The sequence below is a fragment of the Pyrgilauda ruficollis genome, unplaced genomic scaffold, assembly GCF_017590135.1.
Source record: "Pyrgilauda ruficollis isolate IOZ18807 unplaced genomic scaffold, ASM1759013v1 scaffold5, whole genome shotgun sequence".
Lineage (NCBI taxonomy): Eukaryota > Metazoa > Chordata > Aves > Passeriformes > Passeridae > Pyrgilauda > Pyrgilauda ruficollis.
The window spans coordinates 12,205,006-12,224,884 of record NW_024526599.1 but is presented as its reverse complement, the minus strand read 5'-3'; positions in this window follow the sequence as shown (position 1 = coordinate 12,224,884).

The following is a 19,879-nucleotide window of genomic DNA, read 5'->3' as shown; positions in this document are numbered from 1 at the left end:
TTGTGTATTTAATTCTATTAATATAGTTGTTGAATTTGTTTATCTTGGAAACAAAGTTGTGCTGATTCAAACTGGTCAACAAAAGGAGGTACTTTGTTTTCTAGGGATGTATATCTGCTGGAGTGGTGTGATGTGGTTAGTGACTCCCCATGACTGGGTAGATTAGGGAGAACTTCTGAAGTCTCCAGTGTACTCAGGTAGTGAGTACAGCCATCTGAGACTCTTGTACACCTTGCTATGCATTCCTCCTTCCTGGAGAGTCGTATTTTGCCATAATTTTAAATGTGAAAGCTAAAGCAAAAGCTAAGTAAGCAAGATTTGAAAAATCTGTCGATCTTATTTTCATTTAGCAATTTGTATATTCTGAAGGAGAATACAGATCTCTGAGCCTTGAAGTGTCAGGAAGCCCTCTAACCAAACACAGAGACCATGATAGCCTTGACTGTACCATGATCTGCTGTACATAGCCAGGCATCCCTCCTCTGCTCAGCGGGTGTATCAAGTGTTATGGTCACAGAAAAACATAAGTGTTTGTCCTACAAATAAGTTGGAGGAAATAATTTGATAATGAAGAAGAAGAATACACATATGCTGGATGTGAGGCAGAGGAGATTCAAAGGTGCAAAGTGATGTCTATGAAAATGTTACTGTTATAGGTACCTAACCTTTTTCTTTCCCCATTAACTTCTGTTTATTCACTGCCTTCCCCATGGAAATATTCCATGGCAAAACATGGAATATTTACATATCTAGGCAAAACAACATTGTGAAACATTTGGCAGTGAGCCTATCAGCATGCCTTTTAAATCACAATTATCAGACAATCAGTGAATGTATGCATACTGTTGTTAGATATGTATTTCATCTTCTGCCTGGGAGACAGCTGGTTATTCAACATATTGATCGAGCACTGGTGTTTTGTTTTTTTATAGTAGTTGTGGTTGAGTACATGTAGTAGTTATTTACAATACACAGTGATTTACTTAACAATGTCAAATGCTTTATATTGCATCTGTAAGTATCTGACTTTGCCCTTATTAAAACATTCAGAACTAACACAAAGCTTCTCAGTGTGTGCATGCTAAATTTGTTGGCATTTGAAATGTCTGGCAAGATAAATTATTGAATATATTTATATGGATTGACTTTTCAGGGCTTACTAGTAAAATGGAATATTTTTTGCCTAAAAGTGACTTCATGTTAGGAAGGTTTTGAAGGTATTCCATATGCACAAAGTACTTGGTATATAATCCACTTAAATCCTGTCTATTTCATTTGAACTGTAAAGTCAAATACTGGCAGGTCTCATGCATTAGGATGTCTGGTATTCTGTCTGCATTAGCATGTGATAAAGCTACTATTTTGCAAATATTTCAGCTTCATATGGGCAGCAGCACATTCAAGACAAGACCAATTTGCATTTATGGCTTATACTTTAAGAGCTACCTCTTCACATTCTCTTCATGCCAGTAATCCTTACAGTAATTCTTCTGAGACCCAGAAGGATTACTTGTCTCTGCAAGTACTACTGTACAACTACTACTGGTGCTATTCAACTCCATCTTGGCTATTTTTCTGTTCTATGCTTGGGCAGCTCTTTTAGACACATTAGAAAACATTTTTAAGCAACATTTTTCCTACTCTGGGTGCTATTTCTTAAAAGTACAGTACTCGTCAGCAGTTTTTTTGCTAGAATCAGCTTTTATACGGTTCTGTAATTTTAAAAATAATTTATTAACAAAGAGCACTTGTATCCTTGTTGAATGGTGTGGCAGTGGTAACTGAATGACTAGAATGAAGTGTGTGATAAAGTCTCTGCCCCTGACATTAATTATCATTGGTATAAATATATTGTAAGGAGAATAAAAGTCTACATTTGACTTTCCAAATAACATCTGTACATTGTAGTAGGTAATTCAGCTGTGGTGTCTATACCATACTAGGACTCTAGATGTTACAGTGTGTGTAATTCTTATCTAAATGTGAAAATAGCAAATTGCAACGGGATGGTAGTACTTCTCATCTAATCATACTCTTCTACAGGTAAGATGTCCATTTTAAAGCTTTTCAGAGTGAAATGCATGAGGAAGAAAAGATAACTTAATTCTTTAGCCTTGAAGAAAAGTGTGGCTGTATTATAACAGAGAAGATAATTCATTCAAAAACAGCTCTTTATTATTTTTTAAACCTTAATCTTGTAATGTTTCCAGCATCTGTACCTGAGTAAACAATAAACAAACGAAACTAAGACATTGCAGAGACATTTTTTACATCTGTCTTTTTTTGGAGCCCATCCAAATTGGTTAAGTTTTGTGAACTGTGCTAATTACCAACTCATTCAATTTTTTCCCCATCTGGATTTACCTCCTTGGTATTCCCAACCAGACGAGTCACTGTTTTTCATGCCAAATGTCATGATAAATACTTAGTTTGTATGAGCTACATTAAAAAGGCGTGACACAATTTTCTCACTTCTTTTATATGTCAGCTTGCACAATATGGTATGGATAATTTAAAAAAAAAAATAGAAATTGTGTAGTATTACTTAAGACAACTAAATATTTGGCCATGGAAAGCAAAAAAACTTTAGACGATAGACAGAGTATATTTGTCCTTTAGGTAAATACACAAGTTATACACAATAATGCCCAGATTTACAATTCTGTTCCAAGACTGTCATATAACCTTTAATTTTTTTTAATCTTTTGAAACAAAGACTTAAGTGCATTTCTTGCTGCTTTTAAGGTAGCTTTTTAATTATTTTAAGTTTGAATTTTGCGAGGGAAACTCTTCAGTGCTTTATTGAAACTTAAATATGCCCTCTTGAATGAGAACCTTTGTTTTTATAAGTATGTAAATTGTTACTGAAATGTACAGTAGTAGGTGGTTCAGAATTTTAGTGCATATTGGGGTATCAGGAGGCATCGCTGTCTCTTTGAGGACTGTGGGGGCAAAGAGTTTCCCACTGTAAGATCAGGTTTATGACCACCTGAGGAACTTTAGTGTATCTGTCTATAGGATCTGATAAGATGCATTCCAGAGTCCTGAGAGAATTGGCTGATACAGTTGCCAAGCCACTCTTCACATCATTTGACTAGTCACAGCAGGCAAGTGAAGTCTCAGGTGACTGGAAAAAGAGAAATGTACTTATCTCTAAAAAGGGTAGAAAGGGAGACCCTGGGAATAATTGGCCTGTCAGTCCCACCTCTGTGCCTGGGAAGATGCTGGAACAGATCCTCTAGAAGCTATGCTAGGGCACATGGAGTACAGGGAATGTGCTGCACCTGGGTTGGGACAAGCCCTGGTGTCAAAACAGACTGGGGGATGGACAGATCGAGAGCAGCCCTGCTGAGAGGGACTTGGGGATGGTGATGGATGAGAGGCTGGACATGAGCTGCCAATGTACACTCCCAGCCCAGAAAGCCAAAGGTGTCCTGGGCTGCACCAAAAGCAGCGTGGCCAACACGGAGAGGGAGGGGATTCTGCACCTCTGCTCTGCTCTGGTGAGACCCTACCTGCAGTGCTGCATCCAGCCCTGGAGCCCCAGGAAGGACATGGACCTGTTGGAGCAAACTTAGATGAGGTCACCAAGATAATTAGAGACACGGAGCATCTCTCCTGTGAGGAAAGGCAGAGAGAACTGAGATTGTTTGAGCTGTAGAATAGAAGACTTTGAGGTGACCTAATTGTGGCCTTTCAGTTCCTGAAAGGAACCTACAGAAGAGCCAGAGAGGGACTTGTTATAACCACACATAGTGACAGGAGAAGAGGGAATGGATTCAAACTGGGAGTAGGTTTATATTAGTTGTTCATAGGAAATTCTTTACTGTGATAGTGGTGAGACACTGGAACAGGTTGCCCAGAGCAGTCGTGGATGCCCCGTGCCTAGAAGTGTTGAATGCCAAGTTGGATGGGGCTTTGAGCAATCGGGTCTGGTGGAAGATGTCACTGCCAATGGCAGAGGGTTTGGAACTCAATTATATTTAAGGTAATCTTCCAACCCAGGCCATTCTATAAAGTCTTATATCACTAAACCATAATATTCTAAGTTAAAAAAAAAAAAAGAAAAGAAAATATCATTGCTAGATAACACACCAGGAGCCTAAGGCTGAGAGAATTGCCTAATGAAGGCTGCATTTTCAACTCATGTGGAACAATTTCTTTCTGAACTAAAATGTGATCATTATTGAAAAATAAACTTTTGCCAGTATTTAGTAGATTAGATTATATCTAATATGCAATAAAACAGGTTACAGGAGAGTAGTGAGAGTTCGACCTCCCTGTGAGTGCTGAGATCCCCATTTGCAATAGGGATTCTACTTGTCCCACATCCTCAAACTGACTTCATTAGTTCTAAGGAAAACCACATTTATTAATAATATCCAAAACGGTCCTATGGGCTATGCCCCTGCTGCCTGGTATAAAAATTTTAACTGTTGAATAAAGAGGGAACTTTATTTATATGGTCAACAACAAATGGCACAACTGAATTAGTTCTAAACCTATTTTTATCCCAGTGGAAATTCTGTGGTTTTTTGCAGTAGAAAAGTCCCGTGGGAAATGATGAATTCATTTTCTTTCTGTTTATTTTTTTTCCCCCACATATTTAGGCCACAGATCTGAAAATCTTCTTAAAGCACCTAAATCAGTAAACATTTTAAGTGGAAAGGTTACTGTACTGCCACTGTTTAAGCAGAATTAACTTTTTGTCCCCATTAATTATTTACTTTAGTCTGGTTATTTTAGTTTAGAATTGTACCTTCACTTAGTCTGAAAATATCAGCTGGATTGCTGTATGTGATGCTGGCATGTTCAGAGTGGGTTTTTTTTTTTTTTCCCCTCAATAAAACATGCTGTTGGAAGTCTGTTTTTTTAAAAAGAGTTATATAAATATGGGTTAAAAAGGACCACTTTTTTTCCCAATGGTGTATACACTTAACAGCATGTTTAATTCACCCCCTGAAGAATATGACAATTCACTTTTAAGATTTATTTTAGCTTTTGCACTGAAAAACAGGGGTTTGAAATTTTGATAAGTATCTTTGCACAATACGTGCATACTCTTTTCAGCCTTGTGACAGTTGGTGAATGTGCATTAAGAGATCATCTTCCTGTCCCCCACAGGAGATCACCTCCACACAACATATGCAGCATTTATCTGCCAAAATTCAGAAGTGTCTTGAATCAAGCTTTTCAAAAAAATTCTTCCATCTGGAGCTCTTAGTGTTTTCCAGAGATTCTAGAAACCTACCAAGAGAAAAATCAGAACGTTTCAGAAGCTATAGTTAAGCTTATATATCTTTTTTGGGAAAGCATTTTGGGAAAACAAGCAGCACATAATTTTAAAGACCTGTGTGTATATTTCTATGTTTTAATAGAAAAAAAGTTCTTCACATGCATGCAAAAGGCATATATTCCATGTATAAACAGATAGAAATGAACTGTAGCTTTTTTTTTTTTTTTCTTCCATTTGTAGAGAGGTTAATACACAGGACTAGTGTCACAAAAGTGGCATACATTCCCTGAGAGATTGTGATGTTCTCACTACATCATTAATTTCATACTAATACTGACTGCAAGTTTGCAGTGCTGGCAAGTGAAAAATCTATGCTGCTTTTACATCAGAGAACTTGAAAAAGAGAAGAAAATATCAAGTGACAAAAATAAATGGAAATTGCAAAGCCTTTATTCTTCTCACACTCTTCTCTTTGGTTTATATACACAGGATCTAACTCCCTAGTTGCCTAGATGGGGCAAAGAAGGATACAAGTGATCCTGTGAATACTAAACAATCTCTTCAGTACAGCTTTTTGGCTGGGAAGATGTAGACCTTTTTCTGCTAACTTTGCAAGAGTGTTCTTTCAGTTATGGTGGTCAGCACAAAGAAAGTTATTATTGAAGAACAGGGATGGAAAAAGTCTTAGTAGATCTGTTCCCTAAACTTTGACTATTTTTTTGAAGAATGACAATTACAGACTATGATAGTGGTCAACATTCAAGACTGAATGAGTGCAACTTGTTTTAATTAAAAGGTAATTTTAGAGTTCCATCATATCAGATGATTTCATTTAGCCAAAGGCTCATATTATAGACTACTTGTTTCCTAACAGATTTTGACAATCTGATTTTATGAAATGGTTGTCTTGGTAACCCATTCACTTTGCTTCCATCGATGAAAAAGCAAATGGGAAAACAGTTATCTGACTTGAAATTTTTCTTAAATCTTCCACCACTCACTTGTTTTTATTTTTGTGTTAGTTAACATACAAACTGGAACCCAAAGTAATGCAAATATGTAATATCTAACCCTGAATAAGGTTGTTTGTATAGCTCACAGACAGATAGATATCCTCAATATATACTCAATATATAATATATATACTCAGTATATAATTCACAGGAGGGTTAATTATAAGCTCTTCAAGGCAGTGACCTCATTTTTGGAGACATCTGTAAAGTGCCAAGCATAATAATGGTGCTATCTCTGAATAATAACAGAAAAACGATGCAAAAAATAATTTGTGAGCTAGAAAGTAAACTACCATTTTTGCATTTTTTGCATATATATGTGTATATATGTGTGTGTGTGTGTGTGTGTGTGTGTATATATATATGTTCTCCTTTATTTGCATACTTACCTAATGGATATTTTTGTCATAATACATTTGCACAAATTTATTTGTTTATATCATGTTTTCAGCTTATGTGGTATGGTTGAGTCTGTAGTATGACTGAGCATTTGCTTTCATGAGGTACAGTACTTTGGGAGGTTTAAATGCCATAGGAAAATTTGATTACAAAAAAATGTAAATGACAGAAAGGTTAGTAAAAGTTGTGAGAAAATAATCTATTATTAGTTAACTGAAATTGCATGACATTAGGGCATTTAATGTCAGCGTTAGTAGCTTTCTTATATTCAGCCTAGAAGGAATAGCTCAGACTGCATATCGCCACACAGGAGTTTTCAAATTCAGGAAAGCAAATTTGAAATGCACAGAGAAATTTAGTTAGTATGTGAAAAATGAGTAAGAAAATTCTGCCAAAATGGAACACAGCTGAACAGTCTTAAAAAACACACTGGTTAAGGCATGACTGATCACATCTCCAAGTGAACAGAAAGAAAGAAACAGGAAAAAGCCATGTGCCTTCGCGATACTGTTAAAGATGTAAGGCTGAGAAAAAAACATAGCTCCCAAAAGAAAAGGAAAACAATGAAGCAATGAGTCAGCATTAGTTAAACTGGAAAAGAAGAAAATAAGAAAAGCATAAATGGAAAATTAATTCATTTTCATAAAAGGGCTAGAGGATTTATGAAAATCTTGGGGAACAGTATAACAAGATAAAGAGAAAATAGAACCAATATTAGGAAAGGTAGGTAAAAGGAATGAGTTTGGTTTTTTGTTTGATTGGTTGTTTTTGGGGTTCTTTTTAAGAACTGAGTCCCAAATTGTAAGGTTTACATCACTCAAATTTTTTAATTATATTTTTCTTTTAGAAACCTTTAACAAAAGTAAGGCTTGATTTTCCTCCTTCTCTCTTTTCTCTACCAACTCCCACAGGAATGCTAGTTCATAAGAATTTAAAAAAAAGAAAGAAAAAAAAATACTTTCACAAGTGAGGCAAAAGATTTGCTTTCTTGGTTTTATTGTGACAGAGAATAGATTTCATCTTCTACTGCTTGTTTCCTGAGATGCTGTTTGGGCAAGTGGATGTAAAAGTTTGATGCCATGCAAGAGTTCAGGATCATATTTTCTTAGGTCATGTGTGATACCTTGCCTTACCTCCTTACCTTCCTATGGTGGATTTTGTTTATTTATTTCTTGTTTGTCACGAATGTGAGAAATTGTCATGATTTCTCTTTATATGCAAGCATTCACTCTTCATTTCTAAATTACTGGAAACCAGTAAAAACTGAAAAGGGAAAGGTGCTGTAGAAATACAATTTGCATGAAGTTAGTTTTCTCATGGTTGATGGTTTTACAATTAATTCATGGTATTGTGTCTCTCAATCTGAATATGATGTGCAGAGTTCCAAAAGAATAAACACATGGTCTCTACCTGTAGTCACCGTGTGTGGTTTAACTCTGGCTGGTGGTTTGTGGGCTCCTTACTGTTTCATTTCACTTCCTGCATTTTGTCCCCATAGTGCTTGTGGTGAAGATTGCCAGTATTTATGGAGCTCCAGAGTGTCCCAAACCTTCCTCAAGTAACTTTTGCTTCTCCTGACCCCTGCTCTATCAGCTTTTATCTGACCTGTGCAGCTCCATGAGGTCCCATTTTTTTACCTGCTTGATACAATGTTGGGGATATAATTAAAGGCTTCCAAAGCCCTAAAAACTATAAACTTTCCATGCTCTTTTCATGATGAATTCCTTGCTATTATCGATTCTCTGAAACAATATTTTATTTGAACTAAATTGATAAAAAATGCAGGTATACACAATTATTTATACAGTTAAATCAGGCAGTAGGGTTTCAAATTATTATAAGATGCTTAGGTCAAGAATGGTAAGAAAAAACACTCTTAGATATGAATGTAGCAGTACCATGATAAAGCTCTTCCTCTTTTTTGTTCATCCGACTTTGTTTTGTTCTTGACCAAATGCTAGTGATAATTTCAGCATTTTTTCATGCCTTTTAATTTGTGTTTAGATTTGATTGTGTATCTGTTTTTCAGGCCTTCTCAGGTTTAATCTTTTTTCCTGAAATTCCTTCATTTGTCATTGAGAGAAAATTGTCATTTTTCTCTTTGGTGAAAACCACCCACATTTGGTGAAATTCTTACTGCCAGTAGCATCATCATAGTAGGGATCTTTCAAAGTCCCTCATATGTATTTTTCTGTGTTGTTCACCTTCCCTGTTTTGGTATGTCCCCACAAAGCACCAGCAGTCTTTAGATTGCTGTGGGCACACAAGCCATGTGTGCATGTTGTGCATGGCTGGCTGGGAGCCCAAAATCATTGGTCCATGGACCTGCTGAATAGGAGAAAGTCCTGGTGCCTGAGCACATGGCTGTACCTTACGTTGTGTGGTAGGTAAGATTTTGGCTTTAGGCACAGATGGATAATATGAACACATACATTTTTTATGCTAATATTAATAAAATAATAATTGTAAAATGTGGAATATGTAATACAAGATGACACATGGTGGATTGAACATATTAATATTCATTTGGAAAGATCTTTAGTACTCAGAGAGACATCCTGCTGATGGTCTTTACACCACTACCTCATGTCTATGTTATCTCTTTCCTCCCCTTAATGGACCAAATTTTCCTGTGTCACAGAATCTTATCTTTCTGGTCAGCTAGGGATATAGAAGGTAGCTTTGGTGGCTTTGTTAACTTCCTTTTTGGTATGTATTTCAGGTTCTAGAAGAATTTTTGGCATGAGTCTTTGTAGTGGTGCTCAGTTTAATAAAAACATCGGTGATTGCATCTCTTTCACAAAGCTAATTATTGCCTCCCAGATATGTAAAGAAGTATTCATTTTGTGTGCATGATAAGATTGCTAATTGTATTGATTAAAAGTGTTAGCAGAAGAAACTTAGGCAGTAGAAATAAAAATGCCACAAATCTCTGTTGTTTTCTGGGTTACAGAGTAGTCAGGGAAATGAAGATTAAACAAATATTTATAATTGACACTCAGCAAAGGGTCTGCCTTCCTTTCTTGCTTATCTTGTAGCTCTACAAAGCTTATGACATACTTTATGAATATTTGTCCTTTTTGTTTTTTCCTTCTGTTGTAAATTTTCTTGGTAGTTTATAGAAAACAATTTGTTTGAGAGAGGCTGAATACCAAATGTGGGAGTCAAGATGCCTGTATATTCCTGACACTCCACTAATGTTCTGTGTGTGACATACTGCAGGCCTTAGAGATCAACTGAATTTCCATCTGATTTCAAGGAGTTGTCATGAAGCAACTTGATAGGTACAAACAGAGGTTCAAGTTAGCTGCATATGCATGCTGCAGGAAACCTGAGGTGGATTTGACCTAGGTGATCTACACCTAATAGCTTAAAATTTTGTTGGGCTGAAATGCTACTGAAGACTGCTAATGGACTCAGGTGATTGTCTAGAAAACAAAACAAAACAAAACAACACCTGAAAGGTAATTTACATTTGTATAAATTTGTGGATGGCAGAATGAATTTCCCGTTTATCCTAGCCACACGATGCATCACTGTTGGCTCCCTGAATTATGTAGCAGTCATCTGTCAAGCTCATGGAGTCACAGCACAGTGTGATTTCTTCTGGATGCATCAACATTCTCTCTTAGCTCACATACACCTCTCATGCAGAGACACCATCAGGGAAGCCTTCAGGACACAGTAGCTGCCTTTCTGGAATATCTGACTTTGAAAAGATAATTAATTTTATCTCTAAAAGCTATGAAAAAAATCCTTTAATTGCAGTGAATGGATCACTCACATTACAAATTCATTATAATCTGGATTTCACAAATTGCAATATGCAATGAAAGTGAAAACTTCTTTTAGGACTTAAATGAGGCTCTTATGACTGAAAGCTTATATGGTATTATTCACGTTGCAACTTTGGAATTTAAATACTTTTGGTATTTAAATATTTTGTCATTGTTCTTTGATTTTTGTATTTGAGCAAGATTTGTTTCTCTTGATGGTTTTGGATGTAATATTTGTTCTGTTTTTCAAGGAACTCTTTCTTTTGAAGGAACACAATGCCTAGGTATGCAAGCATCTACAGGTGGGCAGATAGTCTTTTGCACATGGAGCTGAGCAGCACCCTTCGCAGCACCTGATGGGTTTGTGGTCACGCCTCCCTTTTAAATTTGCTAATGTTTGAGTGGAGTGAGGGCATGGTAACTGATCAGAATAAAAGGTGAAATGAGCAGACTGGTATCTACCAGGGCTCTTAGCTGGTGCACCATTCCTCCCCTCCTCCTCATCCAGTTAAAGTATTCCCCAAAGGAAATAAATTAGTATGAGTTTCTCTGTTACTTCTATTTGGAGAGTTTTTGGAGTGTCTGCAGGGATGCAGCGGCAAAAGAAAGTGGAGATCTGAGGTGCAAGTGTCACTGCCTGAAGATTGTGCAGAAGCATGGGTCATTTAGGCAGAGATTTTTTGAATTCCCATAATTGACAGGCTTGGAAGCAATGACTTAATTGTTATCGAAGAAAGTGGACAGTCCTACTCTCCAAGTAGCCAAAAACACTGAAAATAAAAAAATCTTTATAAGCCATGATCTCAGGAAGCCTGTGCCATTTCTTTCCAGAAGGCTTTCAATATATTCTGGCAATACACTGCAGATTCCTATGCACTTCTAAGATCCTACAGCTGTGAAAATCTGCAAATCATGAGCAGGAGGGCATACCAACAGTCATTGTACTTGAGCAGAATCCTGATAAGTCTCAGAACTGAATTTTCCCCCAAAGTTCTGTTGTTGCTGCCTTGTTTCATGTTGAAATGTGTGCATAGAGGAAAAAATAGAGGAAAAATCAGGTAAGTAGAAAATGGCTACCGCAGTATGAGACTAAAATATTATTCAATATATGCTTTAGTAGAATTTTCTGGTTTGTAAGGCAGATAAGTCTCAGCGTTTTATTTTGTCCATCACTTAAAAATTCTGTTTATGTCCATTTGTATTTCACATCAGACTATATGCTTTGTGTGGTTTAAATTACTTGCATTTAAAAAAGACAGATGAATTTTACTTGAAAGTGATATGCAGATATGGTACTGATACCGTAATTATAAAATATATATGATGCCTAAGTTTTTAAGTGCTTGCACCTGTGAGATTCTATAAATAACCCATAGCTGATTTGCTTAAGAACCAACTAGACCAGATTTTCCCTGACTTGTTTATCTCACTCACATCGCCCCATTCATCTCTGAGTCCTCAACAGAGATCCCCAACAGGGATATTTTCAGGGATATTTTCACACTTCCCTTGCACAGAGATTACTGCTCTTCCAGGAGGGTTGGGCAGAGCACTGTGCTGTTCCTCTGCTGCTTGTACTTAGTCATGTTGGGCATTGTTAGCCAAGGACCTTGGGTGGCCGTAACAATTGTCTCTATCAGCTACCCGATCCCTTGAATCCAGAAGGATCACTTCCAGGATCTTTCCTCCGGCCAAGACCTTTACCACCTTTTCTTCAGGTCCCTTTTTTTCTGTCCTTTTCTTTCCGCAACCCCAAGACCCCAGGCTCCCCAGTTTAAGCACAGTATGTGACCAGCATTCTAATTTGTGGTTTTGTCTTATCTGTCTAAAAAATGGAATATTTGGGAGACCCCACTTTTATACCAGATGTTAGAAAGGTTTACAATCAGAGTGCACGTGCAGCTGGCAAATAGAAAACTTCTACTGGAAAGTTCAAACCCTGAGTTTTTGATGTGCAGTCCTCCTACATGCATATACCCAATTACCTGCCACCTGTTAGTGTTCTCAGTTTAAGGTGGAAGAATTTTTTTTTATAGCAGGTGCTGATACTCCTGAAATATCTGCGGTTGGATATCCTGAAGACTGACCCAGTCCCACACTGTTTGCTGCACCGCTGTTCTTCCCTGGAATGGGGTTGTGAGTGGGGTCAGTAGAGGGGACAAGACTTTCCAAAGTACCTTTGGGCTTCACCCTAAAGGTGTAGTAGTGTTTTAAAGGTAGGTGATGATATCAGACTTTCAACAACTGCGTATGAATGATTATGAACATTTTTGCCCTCATTATTGGATTATGCAGAAATTAACTCTCATCAATACTCTTAGTGATAATAAGTTGTTTTACAGTCTTACCTTGAAGTTCTTGAAGCATTTTAGGGAAGAAATACAAGCAGTCACACTGCTCTAGTCTGGAAAGTACAGTGAAGAGAGTTCATATTATTATCAAGCTATAATTTCAATTTTTTTTTTCTCTTTTGCTGTGTTAAGCCAGAGCTGATGAAACAAGAAAAAATTTTCATATTTTGCAAGAATAATCAAAATGCCTGAAACTTATTTTTTTCTAATTTCTTATAAATACAAAAAAGTGCTTGTAATTAAAAAGTCAGGATTTCGCTTTTCATATTATATAGTAAATAGAAAATTTAATGAAACACTGTTTGCATTTCAATGGATTTCTTTGTCTTAGATTTAGAAATCTTCATTTATCTCAGACACAGTCTTTATATGGTACAGCCATCCTTTGTGATTTTATAACTGCACATGTTTTTATGCTTTACAATGTGCATTTATAAAGAGCCTCTATAGATACTTCAGTGGATTTGAGAGATCTCTGATGTGTAAAGAAATATACAGAAGAGCCCAGTGACATCAAGTGAGTGCATCATTTCTTTGCCAGTATTTTTGGCAGTCAGTATTTCATTGGAAATATCTTATTTATTCATAAGTGTTTTTTTTTTCTTTAAACCGCTGTACTACCACACATCCTGAATTCTAAATTTCAATAAAGTAAATGAAGGAATGTTTTATAGGAAAAGCTCATACAAGTAGTTTGTGTTAAAGGGAATTTGCATTCTGGCCATATCCCCAGTGACAGCTGAAATGAACCCAGTCAAATTATTTTAGACATAAAACTGTGCTAGTTGCAGCTTGTCTACAGATTTAGTCATTAAGAAATTGTAGAAAAATTGTGGTAACTGCTACTTCTGAATTTTATATATCAAGCATTGGAGGGAGATCTATTTCAATAAATACACATTATAAATGAGTTAAAGTTTATTTCTGTTAAACATTATCCAGAATTTGTCAGTTATGCCTATGCTGGTGTTCGCTGGCTGACAGATTGATGTTTAATTTACATAGTGTTCCACCTTTATTGATATGACTAAAAATCTTAAATATTTTTACATGGAATTTCTATTTAATACAATTATTGCTAAATCAGTATAGTGATAAATATGATTCTGATGTTTCTCTCTTTTCATTAATACTAAACATAAAACAGATTCTATATGTTCATGGTTTACATCATAACTTGCCATTTGATTATTGAAGTTAAATGAATATGACCATGGGTAATTTCTATGAACATTATGGTCGTTCACACCTGTTTATGTGGGACAATAAAGCAGCTACATTACAGGACAAATTCCTGAATGCAAAATAAAGCCCAGACTAATCCACAAGTTTGCTGATTACAGTTTTGTTCCTCTTCATTGCCACCATTATCTCAGGTTCGCAAAATCATTAAGGTTGAAAAAGGCCTTCATAGTCCATCAGCTATGACCACACCTAAACCATATCCCCAAATGCAATTTCTATTGGTCCTTATGTTGCTCTAAACTCAGGTGGGCTTATTTTGTTGTGAGGGATTTTCTCTTGTTTTGAATTACATATTTTGTTGCATGGTAATGTCACATGTTACGAAGGCTCAAGCAGGCAAGAAGCATAATCAGGGAAACTTGTACTGTTGGTGGTGTCTGGGGTTGTTACCTGATATTCTGTGAAGCTTTTTTTAAAGTGGCATTTTCATTAAAAAAGACTTGTTGCAGAAGTACAATTATGACAAATATATGAAGATTTGATGGAGTGAATGAAGCTGAAGCAACCGGCATCAAGTAGCATGTTGTTTTCATTTCTTTCTCAAGACAGTTTAAAGACAGTTATATATATTTGAAGACAGTTTAATTCTGTGGTTTCCCTGAGGTTTCTTTTCAGCCTGAAAATTCCTAGAAGACAATGGCCTTCCATCGAAAGCATTAAATAGGGGGTTCTTTCCCATAGTTATGTTTTTCAATAATGGAAGGGATATTTCAGCCTTCATCAGATATTTAATGAGTATGAAAATATTCAGGCAAAATTGGCTGTTGCAGGGCCTCTCTGCATGATGTGAGTTCATAAAGAAATGAATGTGGCAATAAATGAAGGAGTTTGACACTAACTGGATAAGTTTTGGAGCAAAAAATTACCTCAAAATCTCCAGACCAAAATAGTCCAAAATATTAGTACTGCTACAGCTGAGGAATTATGTAGAAGTTTTTGTAACATTTCAGGAGCTTTTTTCTTAAGTGCTGCTGCATATTATTTTGTAGAGCAGGTAGCATTGTGGTCTATTAAATTTTACAGAGTGAAGCCTGAAGTCTTCAGCCTCAAGAAATTTACATGCGATAACTTTCTTCTGTCATATATTCTTCCTGCTAAAGAATGGGTTTTTAATACCCTGAAGTGCAAATCAGCCTGTACAAATCCATACTTTTTATGTTCTGTTGTGGTTGTTGACAGTTCTGATCATGCTAGGGATTTCAGTAGATTCCTCACTGGTGTGTGCTACCAACTCCAAGAACCCAGTTCATGCCTTTCCTTTCTCTTGAAGGATTCTGGTTCTTTGTCTTCTTTTCAAACAATAGATCATAAGGCTTTCTCTTCATTCATCATTTTTCAACACAATTTACCATTACACTGCCAGTAGATTAATAACAATGGGACTACAGCTGAAAAAAACTATCCTTTGTAGGGAAGCCTTTTTCTAGGTTGCAGCTATAGATAGAGTTTAATAAAGCAGCTCTTCCATGAGAACATCACCTTGGACTGTGCAAGTGAAACTGTCTGCACTCTACGACCTTCTGGAAATTCCTTTGGAACTGATTGTTGGTTCCAGATCTCACCTTGAATTTAGTGTGATTTTCTAATAAAAAAGCAACTGCTAAAGTTTCAGTTGTCACTTCTTAGACCTTTCAGGAGGCAGTAGAAGCTATACCACCTTCGATATCCTCTATTAAAATATGCCTGCCTTGGGACTCTAAAATAATGGTAACTTTTTTTACAATTTTTTACACCAGATCTACCCTCTTTGAAGGTCTTTATGAGGATCTCTTTCAGGCCAAGATATTATTATTCTGATAGGCCAAGCTATTAATAATATTTGTAGATTAGAATAAACTAAATTTACCAATAAGATAAAATAAGCCAACATGTTTTTTATTTGTATAACCTCACTTAATACATAGATGAATGCTGGTGTAAATGCCTACAGAAACTAGCAGTACACCCTTTGGAAGCAAAGATGGATAATTTCTTGTCTCTTTTAGTCTATACTTCTCATATTCTTTTAGGTTGAGGCAGAAAGGGAGATTTGACACATCAAGAAACAGGTGTCAGGGAGCTGTTTATTTAGGAAAATTCAGCTAAGGAAAAGAGCTTTCCACTCTTTGGTTCTTTTCAAAATCATTTCAAGGTTTTAATAGATTTTGCACCAGCCATGTGAAGGAACATTTTGGCACCCCAAATACCATTCTGCAGTAATTGTAGGGAAAAATTTGAGTAAACCATGTTTTGTTTTGTTTTATTATAGCAATGACTTATGAGCAAAGAATAAAAGAAGAGCAATGATCTCTCAAACAATAGCCTATTTCTTGCTTAACTGAAAAGAAATTTTGTTTTTGCAGGACACTCTTCATCATTTTAAAATCAAGGAGGATGTATTGCTGTTATATTCATCTGTGTTGTAGAATTAGTTGTTTAACAGATTAGGCTGTGTGACTATAAGTATCCATATACATATAGATTATTAAAATAAAAAATATCTATTCAAATTTCAATGTTTTTTATTAGGGTAGTTACCCTAAATATTGTATTTGGTTGTTGATTTAAGATTTTGGATAACCATTTTTTAATACCCTGGTAAAGTCCTCAGTTAGTGGGTGTAGAAAATACTGGGAACTGAAAATATTTGCCTGCCTAAAGAAATATCTTAAACCTGAAAACTTGTTTAGTGACTCATTTATACTTCCTAAATGCCTAGTGCTGAAATGATGCCATATGAAAGGTGTGAACAAGTTTTGTGTTTTCTCCCTAGCTTTGCTTTTGTCTTCCTTGGTGTTTTCACATTATATGAATTTCATATTTCAATTTCTTACTATGTAGTATGTCAGATATGTTCTAAATTTCATATAACTCATGAAATTACATAAATATCAATATATTTCAGTAATTTTTGTATTTAAAAATAAATTAGGAATTATAATAAATAACACATTATTTACAATATGGTGATTTACTTATAGTATACTTAGGGACAAATGTAATGCTTGGGTCTCCAGTTCTCTCTTTTTTTTACCTTGAAGATCTTTTGGCCACAACTATTCCTTGTTAATTGTTAAAACCTTTAAAATTATTTTCTCTGTTCTTTTATCTTCTTGAATTGGAAATAAGAAGAGGACATACCTTTGTTAACTTTTACATAAGTAGATGCAAATTATGGCTGTTACATGTATGGAAAAGCTAGTCCACATAAATCTATTTAAAGTGAAGGTATAGAATATCTGTTGGCAAGGTATTTCCTTATCAGGATACCAGAAAGTTGATGTAAGGACATTGGGCATGACTGGTTTCTCTCTGATAGTAGCAAATGGCCTAAATACCTATTGGAGATCTCTTCTTTCTTATTTTATATAATAGGATAGAAATTAAAATCTGCACATCTTAAATATTGTATACTGTTATTTATATAGAAGTTCTAGACAAATCTACGGTTCCATTCTGGGTTAAAACAAGCAAACGAAAGAATAAAGGGGGAGAAGGGAGAATTCAGCATATATTACTCCCATGCTTGCCTCATGTCATCTAGCAGAACACTACAACTCAGTGCCATCAGAGAGCTAGGACTGGAAATAACCCGTATACTGTGCCAGCTTGGTGGGTCACTATGTTGTGTTTTTTTAATTTCATGACAAGAAGGAAAATATTAGCATAAAATCTGCTTGTAACAGGTTATGAAATTTCAGGAGCTACAACTGTTAGGACCAATAGAACTGCTTTGAGCAGTAAGCTATTAAATCCTTTGGAAAAAGCAGAAAATTAAAGGAAAAAAGTATTCAAATCTTCAGTTTCATAAAATGGTGCTGTACAGACTAATATGAAATCAGCTTTATGAGGCAGGGACAGTTGCTGCAACTAGAAATCTATACAAGTTGAAATTTGAGCTAATTGCTCAGTTGTAAACCCAGAAATATCTTTAGGCCATTATCTTTAAAATCGACATCTGCCCTGCATGGTTACTGAGAAATTTAGTGTTCTACTTCTGTAGTGAAGGACATGGGTAGTTAATTGCTGAAAAGCAAATGGTAGTTTAACAAGACTAGAGGAAGCCTTTACTTAAGGTCAACAAACCTTCTGGCATTTCCTTGGCAAATTTGTCAAGAATACAAATAAATCTCTGTCAAACTGTTTTTGTCTTTGCTGTTTTTCAGAACAATCAAATCTTTTGAGATCACAGCAGGATATTCTGTGAAGCATTCCAGTGTCCCTGAGAGCTTTCTCCTTGGCTGGGGAATCAGTCCCACTTTTAACTTCACCTCAGGGCTTTGACCTTTGACATCCAAATAAGGAAAATAAAATAACTCAATAGTCAATGAAGCAAAAAAGTCTTATCAAGAATTAAAATTCTTAACCTCTTTATTTGTAGGAGAAAGAACCCCACCCTAAGCCTATGGAAGTAAACATCCATATTACTTTCTTAATTATTTGTACAAGATTTTATGTTCTCTTTAAGTCTTGTTCCAGATTTACATGCCAGTGTTGCATCTTACACTGAATTGAACTCTGCAGTGACCTGACTTTGGAGTCATTGAGAACACAGATATTTTGTTGGAGAAATCAAAGGAAATCTTGTAAGAAGATGTGCCATGCTGAAACCAATACACAGAGATAACACAAAGACAAAGAGAATATGTGATGGAATTTTGCTAAAACGTTAGTATCTGACCATTGATTGAAGACAAAATATTGCTCAGCTAAGTAATCTCATGTTTTAGTCTTGAATATGCCAAATGCTGTCATGAGGAAAGAAGACAGCCCTTAACAGTCTTCCATGTTCAACTAAGGAAGAACAAAATTTGATACTGTCTTTAGAAGAAGGCTACTGTTATACTTAATACTTTCCATTATAAACAGAAAAGAACAATGTCTATCTTTTTGATGTCTTCAAAACAAAATTTAAGACTCTATTACATTTATGGATGGCAAGTAGGTGCCAGAAGTTTATATTCTTTGCAAAATCCCAAGACAGTTGCATTTCTGAAAGATGCTGACAGAGAAGACTTGGTATTTAAACAAGTATCAGGCTTGTTTTGTATTTAAACATTTTGAGACAGGAAATACAATTACAGTCTGCTGTCTCTGAACTTCATCTCTATTCCCTTCTGACACTGAAGTTCACTTTTCTCCTTTCACTTTTTTCTCTTCATATATGTCTTTTTAGCAGAACACAAAAGAAAAATATTAAATAGGCAAAACTTCTTTGGATGTATATTTCAATAGTTTTGACCTGATGAAAAAAACCAGAGGCTTAAGGGAGGTTTTGTGCCAGATTTATGCCATCAAATTTAGTTTGTTACAAAGTATGTTTAACAATTTTTTTGTCCCTGAGGAGAATAATGAACTTATGACTCAATTCTGACTGAATCATTGCTCAGTGTATCAGGAATATATTTCTAGCTCTGTAGAAGTAGAGGAAAAGAAGGAACTCAAATATTTTTATTTGAAAAATGAATTCAAATGTACTTTTTTATATACATTGGTGTTTTTTTCCACTTTGACCGGGTTCTTTGTCTTCTTAAGACAAATTATTGACAGCAGTTTTAACCTGTGCTTCCCTGGGAGCAAATGCCTTGGCAGCTGGCCATTGTAACAGATTTTCTGGGTGACATGCATATTCTGTAATGATCTTGCCAAAGCCTGGTGTTTCAGATAGCTTCCTTTTCAAGAGCAGGTGTTCATTTATTCCACATCATTCTGCAACCTTGGCAGATGAGATAAAATTCAGAACTAGTGCAAAAGAGCTCATTGATCCAGCTCTATAGAAATAAATCTTAACACTTGGAGCTTGAAGTAGAAAATCCAGAAAGAGGCAGAGTGTGAAACGGTGAAGAAGCTGGTTTGGTTTAGAAAAATATGGTGACTTAT